The sequence below is a fragment of the Haemaphysalis longicornis genome, unplaced genomic scaffold (genome assembly GCF_048455015.1).
Source record: "Haemaphysalis longicornis isolate Haplotype H1 unplaced genomic scaffold, Haemaphysalis longicornis Haplotype H1 scaffold_7, whole genome shotgun sequence".
Taxonomy (NCBI): domain Eukaryota; kingdom Metazoa; phylum Arthropoda; class Arachnida; order Ixodida; family Ixodidae; genus Haemaphysalis; species Haemaphysalis longicornis.
This window is the reverse complement of record NW_027526422.1, coordinates 98,311,238-98,328,713: the sequence shown is the minus strand read 5'-3', so window position 1 is coordinate 98,328,713 and position 17,476 is coordinate 98,311,238. Positions and strand designations below refer to the sequence as shown.

The 17,476-nt window shown below is 45.7% G+C and overlaps 2 non-coding genes across 2 annotated transcripts; both read right to left on the bottom strand.

The window, feature by feature from the left end:
* Positions 1–9,065: 9,065 nt before the first annotated feature.
* Trnaa-cgc (transfer RNA alanine (anticodon CGC)) lies at positions 9,066–9,137 on the bottom strand. Its single transcript has one exon. It is a non-coding gene; the product is annotated as a tRNA-Ala (tRNA).
* A 7,173-nt stretch (positions 9,138–16,310) lies between these two features.
* On the bottom strand, positions 16,311–16,382 carry Trnaa-cgc (transfer RNA alanine (anticodon CGC)). The gene has a single exon. It is a non-coding gene; the product is annotated as a tRNA-Ala (tRNA).
* Positions 16,383–17,476: the final 1,094 nt, after the last annotated feature.

The following is a 17,476-nucleotide window of genomic DNA, read 5'->3' as shown; positions in this document are numbered from 1 at the left end:
GAATGAGAACTTGTCGTGATTCCATTCCTTCCAATTCCTCGGAATGACAGAATTTTGCCCATTCCCACTCCTGGAATGGAGGGGCAGTTCAATTCCATTCCTTTAATCTTTCATAGTAAAAACTGCCTCAGTTGCTCTGTCGAGTTATCGAGGAACACAACATAAATCGGACGTTATCATACGCGTTAAAAACTGCGAAAGTATGAAAAATGTGTCACTCGTCACCGATTTGGGAGGTAGCAGGTTGGATACATATCTCGTGCAGAATAACTACCCTTCTAATGCAAACGTTAACCATCCCTTCGTAACGAATGTAGAGAGAAGCGCGAGAGCTAAAAGTGCGTCCAACCGATCGCCAAGCCCTTAAAGGGGCCCTGCAACACTTGCCATCGACTACTAGTAATGTATTTTGGGATAAAGTCTATTGTCCCAGAAATCTCCTCCCGCAAGAATTATGAAAATCCGTTCACAATTAACGAAACTACGCGCGATGAGAAATCGCACATAATCGTTCCCTTTCAACTCGACCGCGAAGAACGCGACGAAAGCTGCGCGCTCTCTCCCGGAGAGGGGGGCGGCTCGCGGCGTTCTCTTCGGCGGCCTTCGATGTATCACATGCCGGGTAGTTTTCTCCTTTTCTCCGCAACGCGGCGGGGTCTATTTCCGGTCTGGTGCCTCAAAAAAGCAGGCATTGGTGCCTGCTCGCAAGTGCGCGCTCGGGCTGGTAGGGCGTTTTTGAAGCAATAAACGTTTGTAGTCGAGTGGTCCCATTGAAAGGGAAGTATTGAGCTCATCACTCAAGCTCCACGCGCACTCAAAACACAAAAGAAACGACAAAACAGTGCCTACAGGTTCAGGCATAGAAGAGGTTCGTACACAGCGATGACGACGACGGAAATGGGAGAATCTAGCCGCGAAGTTGACCAGTGACAGCCGATCGGGCAGCCATGGCCTATGTGAATGTGAATGTGAATGTTTTATTTCAGACAACCGAAAAAAGTTACAGGGGAGATGTTACCGAGTAAACATCGCAATGAACACGTAAAAACATCACAGAAGCGGTTGTCTTCGGGGATGCCGAAAAGGCAAACGAATTACCTGACAAAGCGACATCCCCCGGCCCCCCCCTCCCCCTCCCCCCCTCCCCCCCTACACACCACTCAGCAGCAACGTGACAAAGTACAAAATTTTCGAGCTCAGAAAACATAATACAGAAAACATAATACAGAAAACAAACTCCATTTGATAAAACGTTTACATAACACAAGTAAAGGTAGAATTTGTATTACTTAAGAATTGGCATTGCAAGTATAAACAAGATCACAAAGTAGAAATACAGAGCGATAATCAACGGTAATATCACGCTTATCTATATCATAGCTTGTTCACTGTAGCCCCAGCAAATACAGATCAACTTTCTTTTTGAAAGATTGTACAGAAAGGGAAGACTGTATCAATGTAAAAATAACAGGGTGTTCGTTCAAAAAGTCAGGAATTGTGTAGGTTGTCTTTTGCGACCCATAGTTAGTGCGGATTCTTTCTTTGTTGTAGCTCGCATGCCGTAGATTGTATTCGTGGTTCTTCGATGCGTATTGTTCCAGGAAGGCATCAGAATTATTTTTGAACTGTTGATAAATGAACAAAGCCATTTTTTTGTTTATGCTGTTTGGAATAGTCAGTATGCTATTCTTGTAGAAGAGTGGGGCAGCGTGGGTTCTGGGTGATTCATTTTCTATCAAGCGTACTACTTTCTTTTGGAGTACTAGAAGATTATGTGAAGAAGAAGAAGATGTGACGTCCCTTAGGCCATGCCAGGGGTTGCATAATGAGGACAACTGAAGAGAGAGCGGTTGGTTTTTTCCCGTCTTTCACATCGATTTGCGCGCTCACCGCTTCCCGCGCAATTGTAATATTTGGCTCAGGTATTCCTGGCAGTGTAACCTAAACGTCGCGCAGGTTTACTTGCACTGCTCAAAGAGTGTTGCAGTGTCCCTAATCGCAAGCGAAGAGCGAACCGATTCGAGGATTTTTCGCGCACTGAGTAAACGCATCTTCGAACGATCTAAATGTGCATGGTTACGGGTTTCATAAGATAAAGATATACCACTGCTCTCCATCTTCATGATCTACGCTGTGTCTTATTTAGAACTGTTCCTTTTTCGTGATTTTCAAGTAACCGTTTTGACCCAATGGAAGCCCGGTTTCAGGGAGATCGAGAGATATAAACTTTATTTGCGGTCCCCGCTTTCACGCACGCGCCGTGTCTCCAGAGATGTTATCAGAGCTTTTCGGTCTGGCAACCGGTCTATGGGGAAATGCATTAGTGTTTTTGACAAACGCCATCGGTCCCACTTAGAAAGCTTTCGTTTGAAAAGGGGGCAGTGTCACACTGCCCCTTTATACATAATGAGTAGTGGGATCGCGCTACTTATTATGGTATTTGCATATTAGCCTGTTTTAATGGTTTATTCTTGAGCGACGCGAGATGAAGCAGCTATTACGTTGATGCCTGCCTCTTCCGTTTCTTCGTTTGGTCTGTCGTGTCCTTTCTTACTTTCTGCTTTGCGTACTGTCATACCAGTATGCTGTGGAAAACTCACACGCATGTCGCGTGGAGCTTTCTCACATGTATACGGATTCTAAGTGTTTACTTAAATGATTTCAACTAAATTTACAGCATTGTCGAATAATGCTACCAAGCCAATGAGAGAGACGGGAGGACGGCGCCACTCGTTAACAGTTTTGCATTCACCGTGGGAAAGTCATCACCGCTTCCACGTTGACCTCTATTTCGCTTGTTTGTTACCCTGGCCCTAACCTCAGCCGACTGCGTTCAGTTCGGGGCATTATTTATGACCCCCTCGTTTAAAGTGGCAGAACCATATCGTGACGGGAGCCCTGGCAAAATAAAGAAATAGGGTCAGGCAGTTTGCTTCCATTAACGCGCAACCAATATCCACGAAGACCTCATCAAAATTTTTAAATGAGGCTTTCCTACCTGAATAGTGGTGGTGCTCCAACTTTCAAACCGACGACTAAGGCTGCAGTAATAAGGCGCGTTTTTACCCAGGTGCAAAGGCCACATGCACAGAAACACAGCAACCAAACCACGAACCAGTTTAGCACAACTGGAGGAGAGGGCCGCACTTTCGGATCGAAGCAAAGCACGGTGTCGCACTGCTGAGAGCTGTCAAAACACTCACAAACAAGGGCACGGCTGGAGCCGCAACTGTAAGATATAAACGCCCTTTGGCAGCTGTATCTCTTGCATTGGTATATTTAAAGGGACACTGAAGTGATATGTAAACATTGCGGGATTACTAGCGCAAATTGTAGTCCGGAGTCCCCAGGCCATGTTTCGACCACTCTAGGCGCGTTTACGCGATTTTATTTAGTAGAAAAACTAATTCGAAAACGCTGTCCTCCTCTCTTTACGCTCGCCCATTTTCTGTGGCGTTTTCGTGTGACGTCAGGAGGGGATGAGCTGGCAATTGGCTGCGCCACGGCTGCGCTACTGCACGGCTCCCCGGGCCCACAGAGTCAGTCGGCCCAGCGTTTCGTCCGCCGGCCGCCGGCGGGTCGTCGCAATCAATTGCGTGGTCGCAATTCGTTCGCTTAGTTGAAACGAAGCCAGGACACGTTTGTGAATGGAAGAATGTGCCTTTCTTTACTTGGTTTGTTTGTACACTGTATCTAGCTCCAAGTCAAGGTCGCTTCACACAAGCGCTGCACATGCGACGCTTCGCTGACTGGTACGCCAGTAGGAAAATATAAGGCCTCTTGAAGGCGGGAGAAGAGTCAGCGAAGTCAATATAGGTACTAAGCAAATAAAATCAACTGATATTTTTACCGTACAGCGTAAAACTAGGGCGCGGGAAGCACTTTTTTTGCGCTGGGCGAACAAGCACAGCGGTCAGCAGCACGACTACGCATCTGCGAACGCTTTTCCGTCTACGAAATGCAATTGCTAGACATGAGCTACTGTGGAAACTCGGGCGACGCTTACTGCACGATCGCAGTACAACAAATAGTCACCTAAGCGGCTTGAAATGCCAAAACTAAATAAAAGTGTAAACCGGTTGTACAATATATACCCTATATAGCAACGCATTCGCGTCCTGCTCCGTGGCCTAGCAGTCTGGGGCGCTGGGATTTCACTCCAAATGTTTTGCGAGTCACGAGTTCGAATCCCCGCGGGTACGTGCTTTTTTTTTTTGTAAGTTAACTTTTTTGTTTTCCGCCGATGTTTTCTATATTGAGTTCACCTTTTTTGGGGCCGCAACGTTCATGGCTACACGAACTAGTTCACAAAACGCGCGCAGGCTGGCACTGGCGCGCTAGCGAGTTCTCGTTGGCGTGCTGTTGCCATAAGCACCGACTGCTTGCTGGCAGTGGGCACAGGCCAGAATCAACAGACCCTTGGCCTGGTGCGAGCACGCTTTTTACGATACAGGCATGAGTGCGGCAAGCTCCAAATATGGGGGAAAAGCGCATGGCATTTGAGCGTCTGCGGGGACGCGGAGGGCGTTCATGCACTGCGTAGGCCTCGGGTAGTGAATGCTACGATTCCAAGCCGTCCTGGGAGGCTTATCTTACGCATTTTACAGCCGACAGCATGGCAGAAGCGCGGTACGATGATTACTGAGATATTGAGAATGCCCATCCAACAAAGCCATTGGTTATGTTTTACAGAACCGAAACCGAAACCGAAACTTGTGTGATTGCCAACCTTGGGCATCGTCCAATCACGGCGCCCCTCCTCTCAACGTCACAGCCTTAGTTGGTGCGGCCGCCGCAAACCGCGCATGGTAGTTTTTCTTCTTTCGCGCTTTGTAAAATAATTACCGATTTGTCAACCGGATAAACGATGAAAAGTGTGCTAATTTGAGCCAGTCTACGTAGTGCAAGCAAAAACGGGAGCTTGACAAATTCACTTCAGTGTCCCTTTAATATCTAATGTAATCGTATATCACGGCTGCTCACTACCGTATCAGAGCGTGGACGTAAAAAACCCAGTAACACATCCGAAGCTCGCTTCTTAGGCCTATGGCGGGTGCCGGGCACACACACCGGGCCTTCACCCACAATTTTCCTTTTTGCTGCCTTGGTTTTGATTTGTTGGAGCACCCGCCGCGGTGGCTCAGTGGCTAAGGCGTTGCGCTGCTGAGCACAAGGTCGCGGGTTCGATTCCCGGCCGCGGCGGCCGCTTTTCTGATGGAGGCGAAAAGCAAAAACGCCCGTGTGTACGAGATTTCGGCGCACGTTAAAGATCCCCAGGTGGTCAAAATTAATCCGGAGCCCTCCACTACGGCGCGCCTCATCGCCTGCGTTGCGTCGGCGCGTTAAACCCTACAATCAAATCATCAATTTGTTGGAGCCCCGGGGCCCCGGTGCAACATACGGACAGAGGGTCGGCAGGCTGGCGTAGTATTCCTGGGAGATGCCTTTGAGGTCGGCTTAGAAGCTACAACGATATTCATTGTGCGGGGACCCCGGGTACGGGGGGTGGGAGGAGAATGCCAGGCAGACCCGTTGTTTTATGTTTCATGGGCAAACGCTTTATATTGCTAGCTCCAAGATTTCGCAGCATCAGCTTGTGGTGAGAAACACCGCGGCTTCGGATGCGCGCTGTTCGTATTCCCCACCCCTGCTTTTCGATGCTATTCCCTGGGCACACAGTGCCTACCACTGAGACGCCGGTCTGCCATCGGCGCCACGGACAGTTGTACAGAGAAACCTATGCCTCAAAAAGCCCTGCCAAAGCACGAAGAGTCGACCTAACGGCGCCACCAGCCAGACGCGCTTGCGCAGGCCGACTTTCACATGCGCTGCAGCAGGCTTTGTGGATTCGGTTACTCGAGATTCCGTACATGCGTTTTCGTTTTTGTTATCGGTGCTCTTTTTGAGACATGCGGACGCAGTCCTCGCCACAGACTAACTGATGTGCCGGAAGGTGCCAGCAATGGTGATGCCGTCGGCTAAAAATCACCATTCCATTAACATTCCATTCCGGGCGAAAGGCGTTTAATTCTATTCCCATTCCATTCCTCCAAACGTTGTCCTCATTCCATTCCCATTCCATTCTGGCCACTGGAAAAGGTGGAATGAATCTGGAATGATTCCAATTCCGGAGTGGTAACTCCGCAACACTGCTCACTAGGTTCTGGCTTTGGGGCGAGGAATTACGCCACCTGCTTTGATAGAAAAAAAAAACGGATAAGGTACACATTGCACCTTCGAAAGCCTCGTCTAAGGTCTCGTGTTCCGTTCGTTCGTTTAAGTCCGATCGTTGACCTAAACCGTTGTGATGGTTGTGAAGGTTGCGTTCGGCCTCGCTACTTTCAGGTCTTACACATTAGTGTGAGCTTCTTTCATATTTGTTAGTCCGGAAAGCTTTCTGAGAAACGTGTGAGCAAAATAAAGAAACTGCATTGAAATGAACGCCGGTGCTCTCTACGGGGCTGCGCCGGCTCCTCACGGATTAGTCAGCATCTGTGTCGAGTTGAGGTTGAGGCCCCGGCCGCCGGAGTTTTATCCGATGGCCGGGATCTCAACCGAGCCCCTCAACGAAACAGGCTCATTGACATTTCTTTTTTTAAATAGTCGAGCGGGGCGCGGATGCAGGGGGCCCCTGGAAGCCGTGGGGCCCGGGGCTGCAGCCCCCGTAGCCCCCACCTTAATCCGGCACTGATTCAGGCTCATATATTACGGAAATGGTGCCTTCGTGTTAAGCCTCGTGCTTGGCCTCGCGGTAACGTCGGCGCCATGTGGGTTAGGTTTAGCACAACTGGAAAGGTATTGTAGAGGGCTGGAAAAACGCTCCGACTGAAAACGTTTTGCTTTCCTCATTTGCTCTACTATATTTTTGGTCATGTCTAAAATTATTTCGCCGTCACCGTGTCGACGTGTTGATGACAGAGACGCTGCAGTGAAAACATCCGTCATGCTGGTGACTGGGTTGAAAGCTTTTTATTTGTTTGAATAAATGCGTTGAACTAATTTGTGAATTGGTTCATTCCTGCCGAATGATCGGTAAAACTGTATAATCGGCGCCCATCCCTAGAGAACACTAATGCATGATTTGTGCACTTTGTTGTACGTCCTGCAGCAACTGCGCTGGTACGGATTCGGCTCCCCGGAGCAGAAAGAAGGCATCATTGATCGGGTAAGGGACGATTGACTTAACCGCTGAAGACGAGCTTTGATAACTGCAGTTCTTGAAAAAAATTATGCGAGGTTTTGTTACTAAACCTTGAAGCTGTACCGAGTTTTACCCATTTATCACTATTTTCCTTAACGGTGTTTGTATTTGTTTATAGTTGTATTTGTTTTTCAATGCTGCTGATGCCCGCACCCCGCCCCCCCTCCCGGCCTTCGCCTTAGGCACGTAACATTTGCAGTAACCACTCCTTACCTCGGCGTCGTAAAATACGCTGAAAATTTCTATATAAGTGGAGTTTCGAGTTAAGCGAAACGCCGGAAATTTGCGGCAGGTGATTGAAATAAGAGGTAATGGTGGTAACAAAAACTCAACTGCACACGGGAGCTTTCGTAACAAGGGCAAAAAAGTTCGCGGGAAAAACGAATTTTTATTTTTGTGCAAGAAAGAACTGTCTGATGCTCGGCTATTTTCGCGTTCGCCTCCGGTCCCAGAAAAGCGTCCACCACATGCTCAATGCATCGCATCAATTGCTGGTAGCCACGGCTACATTCTACCTTGTTGCGAAGCGGCCGCATCATCTTTGTTGTTTCTGTCGTTATAGGCACTTCCCCAGGCTCCTAGCTCTTCGTCTTCACAATCAGCTGCATCGTCCACAGCTTCCGCAATGATGTAGGCGTCCGTCAGCGTTCCGGTAATGCATAGGAACATCGTCCCTGTGCATCGGAAGTTTGCCATTCACGGCCGCGTTCGGTGCGTATACAGTGGGAGCAGCGTTAGAACGGAGACTTTATATCAGCTGCCTGTAGGGGACCTTGCCTTGTGTCCTTTAAGTCAACATTTCTATCTATCCGTAGTGCCCCCAAAACCGTTTCTAGATAAAGTGGATCAAATACGTACATAACTCCTAGTGGAGGTAAATGCGCATCGAAAAAAAAGTTTCGACGTAACCGATATTTTGAGATATCGGAGTTCGAGTTAACCAGAGATTACTGGATTTAGCGTCCAGCAATGCCGCAGTGTTGACAGCAGTTGATTAATGCTGGCGTACGGCCGTAGCTTCATGTCAGGGGATTATCTAGAATTTCTATTTTGGAGGGGCGCTGAAATTCTCCTGGTGTTTAAATCTCAGCAGAGATTTATAAACCCCCCCAACACCACCCTGACACCCCCCAGAAGGATTTCGGCACCCCACCCCCCAACAATTCCAGAACCACAAGCAACCCGCCCAGGAATTTATACCCCCCCCCCCGAAAAAAAAACACCCCCAGAAGGATTTCGACGCCGCCCCAAAATCGAAATTTTGTATAAACCACTGAATCCCGGGCAAGGCGCTCGTGGTTGTGGAATCTTTATTTTTGGGGGACGGGTCGGGTTCGGGGGAGGGGTGTATGTTCCCTGGAATTTCCGAAGACGCGACAGCAGTGACTGTGAGTACGAAAATTATGGCTTTTTGCAGCGATCGATCACTGTAGGTGGCAAAATATCAGGTTGCGCTGTAAAGCATTCCGTCATATATGTATAGACCGCAAAAAAACATCACTGTTATTTGCTGAGCGACGCGTCGTTCGCGTAGTCGTCCATTACTAACAGGGCGCTCCCTGTATGAAAACTCGTAGTTAAGACCAGACTGTGCAGGCTGGACACTATAGTTTTATTTCAAAATATCGTGCGCGAGTCAACACTGAGGATAAGCCCAAGTGCCAGTATGGGTGGCGTCTCACTCATATTAAAACAAATTGTGGAGCGGGCCCGTGCAGTCCTTTCAAAGGGAACGATCGAGTGGTAAAAGAGCAAAATACTCCGTTCTCAAACAAAGAATACGTTACGGGGAAGCCAAGCGACAACATGAGGCTATGTGTGCTCGTTTTTATAACAACTGAGTAACTGCAAAAAAAAAAAATAGTGGAGGTGCCGGGGTTCGAACCCGGGGCCTCTCACATGCGAAGCGAGCGCTCTACCACTGAGCTACACCCCCACTTTTTTTTTTCTTTATTGCCGTCTGGGCACAACAAAACAAGTACTACATCAGCCCTCAGGGCTGAGAAAGAAAAGGAAAATACATCAAAACCGCCGCGCTTTTAGCTGGCGGTTACGTTTTTGTGAACTTTTAATACAGACAGTTCGTTCATAACAGTAATCACATCATCATCATACTCCAGCTTAACAAAAACTTCGCGCAGTTTATACACGTGCTCTACAAAGTGGTTTCCCACCGATTTTGCATTAATATCTGCATTTCTCACGTCCATCTGCTTCTCCAAATGCTATGTAAACCCAGAAGGAAAAACAAATCGCAAGGTAGAACATCAGGTTTCACATCAAGGAAGCGGATTCCTCGTGCTGTTATCGGAAGGTCTTTTTTTAGGGTACGCTGCAAGACATCCCAAAAGAAAACGGCATCCCAACGGTCGATGAATACGTGATCAACATTTTCTGGTTTTTTACACAATGAACATTCGGCACCCCACGGCAAAAATAAACCCTTCTCTAACATCCACGTTTTAACGGGGAGTGTATTAGTATGCAGTTTAAAAAAGAACGTTTTCACAGCACCAGGCACTGGCATTTTCTTCACTCTCCGTAGTACATCATGTCCGGAGCCAACTTTATGCAAAGATTTATACATCGGCTCTGGGAACAGACTATCGATAAGGTCACAGGAGAGTTTTTTGCGGTTCACTGCTGCCAAAAATTGAATAGAAAAACGCGTCATTAAAAAACGGCAAGTGAAAACAACTTCTCTTAAAAAGAGACTAACCGAGTAGCGGGTCACATTCGCTGACGACACTACGAAGTTGGGTAAAGCACTTGCGACCGTATGCTGCAAGAAAGTACGGATAAACGGGTCCTCCTGATCTCTTAAAAACAGGAAACGGGAAACAAGTTGTCTCACAAATAGATGTGGGAGTGACAGCCCTCCCTGTTGAACTTTCCTAAACAAGTTGCTCCTACTCGTTCTCTCAAAAGTTGATTGCCAGACAAAGACCGCAAAAATGCGGTGAAACTTTTGAACATTTAGTCGAGCGCAAGAGATGGCCTGCATGATATACCAAAGTTTTGAGACAAGGAAGATACTGCAAACTGTTGCGCGCGCAAAGATAGAAAGGCTACGGCCCTCCCACTTTGCCGTTTGCGCGCGCATTGCCTGAGCTCGCTCAGCCCAATACCCGTTACTATCTCGATAATTGCTCAAGGGTACTCCGAGATAAGATGCCGGTTCTGTTGACTATGCGATGCTGTTAAAGATACGCGGGGTTTCAGTCCACGCTAGCCCAACACTTTTTAAAATTGACTGTGCTACACGTCATATCGCAATATTATTGCGTAATGATCATTGCCTTACTAACACTCTCTTGGTTATTACAAAAAAATACGACATCATCGGCGTAAGCCATTACTTTAACCTTACAGGATTCAAGGTAAAAACCTTGCACGAGAGGACTTTGGTTGATTTTTACACACAAAGGTTCAAGGTAAAGCGCGAACAGGAGTGACGACAGGGCAGAACCCTGACGCACTGACGCATGCACATTGACAGGAGAGGTCAGGTTCCCGTTAATAATGAATTTAGTTGTGCACCGTCGGTAAGACATTTTTACTCCGTCTAGAATTCTTTTGCCCATTCCTGCATGTTCCGGTATTTTGAAAAGGACGTCATGACTCACCTTGTCGAACGCCTTTTCAAAGTCTACCTGCAACATGGCAACTTTTCGGAAATCCATGTCACAAGTTTCCAAGATACTGCGTGCTATGTGAATGTTAGTAAAGATGCTCCTTCCCCTTATACCGCATGTTTGATGCGGTCCCACAAGATTCTTGATGACAGCCTGCACCCTACACAGCTACAGCTACACAGATGACAGCTACACCCCCACGCCCGCGACACGCCATGTAAAAGCCGACTACATAGAGGCGTCTCGATTCTACACACGCTTGTACGGTGTTAGTCATTCTAAGGAGCCCCGATTAACCCTAAAAATTCGAAAAACACAGGTCCAAGATGTTTCCACTGCAGTTTTCTATGTGATTATGCTGTGCCATAGAAGTGAAAGACGAAAAATCTAGTAATCTATTACCCTTCTGTTCAATGTGGTGGTTATGGTGGGAACAAGATAGATGGCTCCACTGAACGCCAGGAGCGTTAAAGTCTCCAAGAAGGAGGACCTTGCGGTTGCAATGAGTAATAAGCTTCTGCTCAATGGAGGAGACTAACAATGCGTCAGGAGCTACATCAGGGGGAATGTAAAAAACTCCAACAAGAAGTTTTTCAGTTTTAGAGATAAGAATGTCAACCCATACAGACTCATCTGCATTCTGAATATCACTACAAAGCACACTCGGGAGAGATTTGTCGACGGTAAGAAGGACCCCACCCCCTGTCTGTTTGCTTCCCGTCAAGGCACGATCACTACGATATACATGGTAATTTTGAGGGAAATAATCACTGGACAGGATATCAGGGCACAACCAAGTTTCAGAGATAGCTATTAACGGAAAGCCAGAACATTACCAAAGAAGTCAGTTGCCTTGGTACGAAGACCGCGCACATTCTGATAATACACATCCAAAGTACTCGTCATCAATCAATCAATCAATCAATCAATCAATCAATCAATCAATCAATCAATCAATCAATCAATCAATCAATCAATCAATCAATCAATAAATCAATCAATCAATCAATCAATCAATCAATCAATCAATCAATCAATCAATCAATCAATCAACCTTTATTTTTGGTGCCCAGGAACAACCCTAGGGTCTTGGTACTGGTACACCACATAAAAGCATTCATAAAAACAAACTTAAATCAAGACAACACAACACAGAAAACCATATATATGAAAGAAACAATAAGGTAAAAATAGTTACAGAGATCCCAGAAAGCAAAACAGCAAAAAAAAAGGAAGCCTAGTGTTAGAAGCCATGACACCCGGCCAGCAAAACGTTCAAGGCACGTGAAAAATCGAAAATACACAAGCAAATACTCAATGAACATGACGGAGATAGATTATACACATAAAACAAAGGTTTTGTAACAAAATGTTAGGAAGTTTCGAAATGGAAAAACGAAGTTCAGCGTTACAAGCACTGACACTTAAACCGACAGAAATTCAAGCAACACAAAATCAGGAAAAGTGAAAAACAAACAAGAAAGATGATGATTTGCATAAAATAAATACGGAACAGAAATACGGCTCATAAATGACATAAAGGCACTTAAGCTACAACAGTTTTCAATTCATTAGAGAACAAAGACAAAGAGCTCTGGAATATACCAAGACGATCGGAATATTCATTATATGCACATTGTATTCTGCAGATGGACGAGCTTCGTATACTTAAAGCATCTGTTCTGAAAGTTCGAAATCTTCGGAAACGTTTGTTCGGAAAGTTGACATTGATAAGTGCAACCAAGTCATCACACAAAATATCACCATGAAGAAGTTTATAAAGAAAGATAATGTCAGCTCTCGTTCGTCGACACCAAAGGGAAGGAATTCTTTTGAGACAAGACATGCTGCCGTTTGCCTCTTCTTGTACATGACGGAAACGGTGCCTAAAGATAGAAAGGAACTTATTTTGAACCCTTTCGATGCGGTCACTATTGGACTTGCAAGTTCCATTCCAAACAACACAACCGTATTCGAGAAGAGGTAAGCAGAGAGCCGAATACAACTTTAAGAAAGGAAGAGGACTTTTAAACTCTCTAGAATACCTGCAAACAGCACCCAGACATCGAAGAGAGCGTCCGGTAATTTGTGTAACGTGGGAAGAGAAGGTCAGAGAAGAATCAAATAGTAGTCCCAATAATAATAATAATAATAATAATAAATAAATAAATAAATAAATAAATAAATCATTTATTTGCGTGCCCAGGAACAGCCGGAGGGGGCCTTTGTGCTGGCGCACGGAAACAGAAACACACGAAACATAGTGTACACATCTCTCAAAAACAAAATAAAATACAAAATACAAAAAAACGAAAGGATAGCTTATGTTGAAGTTACGGAATGAAAGTCATTTAAGTGCATGAACTCAAGGATAAAAGACAAATGCAGAATAAGAAAAGTTGGCAGTTACGCCAATACAAACTCACAGACATGTTTGCGAAACAGAGTAGGGCAATCATTAAATATATCAAGGTAATCCGAGTACCGATTGTACGTGCATTGCAGTCGGAACACAGGGCACAAGACACGCAGACAATTGGGGTTGCAAAAGGTATCTAGTTTCCTGGTCCACTTTTGCGGCACATAAAGACGAACATGTTGTAGCAGCTCACCACAAGACACTATGCCGTGCATAATTTTAAAGAGGAAGAGAATATCAGCCTTGTTCCGCCTGGAAGTTAAGCATGATAGCGTCAATGAAGAGGGCGATCCAGGGTTATAATTACTACTATCGCCAAAGCGATGGTTGAAGATAGATATGAACTTATTTTGGACCCTTTCTACAAGCTTACGATTTGTTTTGCTCGTGCTGTTCCAGACAACAGATGCATATTCAAGCTGAGGACGACATATAGTTGTGTAGAGCTTGAGAAGAGAAATCGGCTCCTTGAACTCCTTGGACACGCGACAGACAACGCCAAGCGATCGAAGAGCTCTACGAGTAATTACCTGAATATGTGGAGAGAAGCTCAGTTTACTGTCGAAAGTGACGCCTAGGTAATTAACCTCTACCACACGTGGGAGTAATTCACCGTTGATGTTATAGGGAAACAAGATGTTGTCAGTCTTTCTTGTGTATGTCATTACCTTAGTTTTAGATGTATTAATGAGGAGTTTGTTGCATGAGCACCAATGCGAGAAGGACGAAATTGCTCTCTGGAGAGCGGAACAGCTGGCAGAGTTGGAAACAGATTTAAATATTTTTACATCATCGGCATATAAAAGAAAATTACAATCATTAAATATTGTCGCGACATAATTTATAAAGATTGAGAAGTGGCCCGAGAACTGAGCCCTGAGGGACACCACTGGTGACCTCATAGGAAAGAGAAGACTGTCCATTTACATGCACGAAACATGACCTATCACATAGATAATTGCATATAAGAGATATCAGGGAGGGTTGTATACCAAACTCAGATAGTCTTTCGGCTAAGAGCTCGTGGTAGACGACATCAAAAGCGTTGCTTAAATCAAAGTAGACTAGATCAAGTTGACCTCTCCCTTGCACAGCTTCCGAAGCATGCAGCATGAAGTTGACGAGATTGGTAGTGGTCGATCGGCCCGCGAAAAAACCATGCTGTTCAGGTATTAATGTGGTATTTATACTGAATGTGAGTAGTTTATGCAGTATTCACTCAAACAATTTAGAAGCAGCACATAGAATAGATATCGGTCGGTAGTTCGTGGGGTCCAATTTTGAACCTGTCTTAAATACAGGAACAACCCTTGCATTCTTCCAACGAGCGGGGAACTTGCCAGACTTGAGAGAAGTTTGAAATATACACGTCAATACTGGAACTAGGATATCACCAAACGCTTTCAGTACGGCAGAAGGAATGCCGTCAGGGCCGCATGAAAATGACGATTTCAATTGTTTCAGAGCTTTCAAAACGAGACTTTCCGAAACCAACACTTCTGAGTTTTTACAGTAACGTAGAGATTGTGGAGGGGGGCAAGCTGCACTGTTGTTGCCATAAGTGGAACGGAATTGTCGCGCAAAGGCATTGGCAACGTCCGATATGCTCTCTCCTCGTTCATCGATGAGGTTAATGTTCCCAGGTGAATTTTTACATGTTTGAGAACGGACGTGGCCCCAGAAAGCTTTTGCATTGCGTGTTGCATCAGCCTCAACCGCGGCAATGTAATTCGACCTATCGCGCCTAACCAGACATTTACAAAGAGATCTGAGTTGACGAAACTCATTCTGCCACCTTTCCTGCCCCGTTTTCTTAGCTTGCTTGTGCGCTCGATTTTTCCTCCCCAAAGCTCGTTTAAGTTCAGCAGAAAACCAACGCGGAAAATTGCCTTTCTTTTCAAATTTTCGGGGAACAAAGCTCCTCAAGCCATCGTGAACAACTCCAGTAAAACAATCGGTCTGTTCATCAACGTCGTTGAGGTTAGGTATTGGTGACCAATCAGTGTTACTAAGAAAGTGAAATAAACCAATGTAGTCACCACGAGCAAAGTCGTAACTACTGCTTCTTGGTGTGCAAAATAATAATAATAATCAGTCAATCAATCAATAAATCAATCAACCTTTATTTTCGGTGCCAGGAACAACCCTAAGGTCTTGGTGCTGGCACACCATGTACAAAACATTAATGAAAGAAACGTAGAACAGCACGGCACAACACACAATATCCTGGATATGGCAGAAAAAATAAAGTAAAAATACTTACAGAAATTCAGAAAAAAAGCAAAAAAAAAAAAAGCAGTGTTGCAAGCTGTAGCCCTCGGCCAGCGAAACGTTCAAGGCACTTGAGAAAAGGAAATATACAACAAAATACACAGTGCATATGATAGAGACAGAGTGTAAAAGGAATTTTCAAGGTGTGCCGAGTTTTGCGCATTTATCACTATTTTTCTAACATTCTGCATTGTTGGCTTTGTTTTTCAATGCTACTAGCAACCCCCCCCCTCCCGCCCCCCTGCGTCACCTTAGGTACAAATGTTTATTTGCATTTTTTCAGCCTCGACAACAATGCTCGTGCACGGCCGTAGCTTCATGTTACCTCAAGTCGAGGGAGACGCGACAGGAGGGACGGTGGCAAGGATAATTACGGTTTTTGAAACAGTCTGTCGGAAAGGTCGCCAAATATAAGGTTGTGCTGTACGGCATTCTGGCCTATGTACACCGGGAAAAACGTCACCGTTATTTGATGAGGGACGCGTAGTTGAAGTAGTTCATTATCGGGCGCGCCCTGTATGAAAAATCGTAGTAAAGGCCGGACTTTGCATGCTGGATAAAGTAATTTCATCTCAAAATATTGTGCGCGAGATAACAGGGTAAGCACAACTGCAGATACGGGTGCCGCCTCACCCATCAACTCCTCAAAAGCTCAAATTGAACAATCGAGTGGTAAAAGAGCGAAATACTCGGTTCTGAAACAAAGAATACGTTATATGGAAGACAAAAGACAACGTGGTGTAATGTGTGCTCTTTCGCCTAACAACTCAATAAATTAAAAAAATGGAGCTGCCGGGGTTCGAACCCGGGGCCTCTCACATGCGAAGCGAGCGCTCTACCACTGAGCTACAGCCCCCCAACGGAAGCAGAGCACGTAAAAGACGAGTACATAGAGGCGTCTCAATTCTAAACGCTTGTCCGATGTCAATCATCGATGGGAGCGCCAGTTCAACCTAAGTATGGCCTTCAAGAGTCCGAAAAGGCGCAATGGATTGCTTCTCCCCAGCTAGTCATTGGAGGCTAATCAGGTGTATGCAACGACTGGACGCACTGTGCCCGTCAGGCTAGTCTAGGGCAAGCAAGCGCGCGGCTTCGGAGCATGCTGGCGACATCTGCTCATAGCTGCTAGGTTAGATATATCTTGCCGTTGCGCGTGCCTGGATCTCGTACAGGCTGTGGCCGGTCGTCGTTCAGCTCGGGCCTCTTAGATTTGCAGGCGGCACCACCGTAAACTGGCGCTTGTTTTCTGCGTACCAGCCTCCATACTTTCTCACAGTTACACTACTGAGGAATCTGGCCCTAGCGTCTATGCGGCTCATATCAAGGCCACCTGAGTAGTCGTGGGCCTTCATTATACCATGCGTTCGCCTTAGTTTCGTCATTGGCTTGGATATAAACGTTTCAGTGGCCGTATATTCGAACACAGTGCCATAAAAAGGCAGCGAATGGTGTGTCATTAAATAACCGAAAAAAAAAACAAGCTGTTTTAAAGCTAAGAAAAAAGGACGTAAAGCGTATTTTTGCGGAACGGTTGTGCCTACTATTCTGCAGACCAAGCTGGTGGTTAACAACAATGTTAAAATTTTAGGGGAAACTTATTAGAGACTCTTATTTTTTTATTTTAGCATTGTTTCGAATAATAAATTGTTTGAAAAGCTTGGAAATTTTTTTGAGCGTGTCCATGATAACGTCGCCTTCGTAGTGCAGCGGTGCACCGACCATCAGCTACAGTTTAACAGAACTTGTTGCTGAGCGTGTTCCTTCATTCGTGAAGAAAAAAAATCGTGCCCTTTTGCTCTGTGAAAACGGATGGCCTGCAAAGCTGCATACCCTCCACGGAGTGCACGAAACAAAGGGCGTCTGTTTGTAATATACGGCTGAGCATACTTCTCAGCCAACCACTTGAATGAAATTTGAAAAACTGTCTATTTCCCTCCCGCGTCGTAGGCA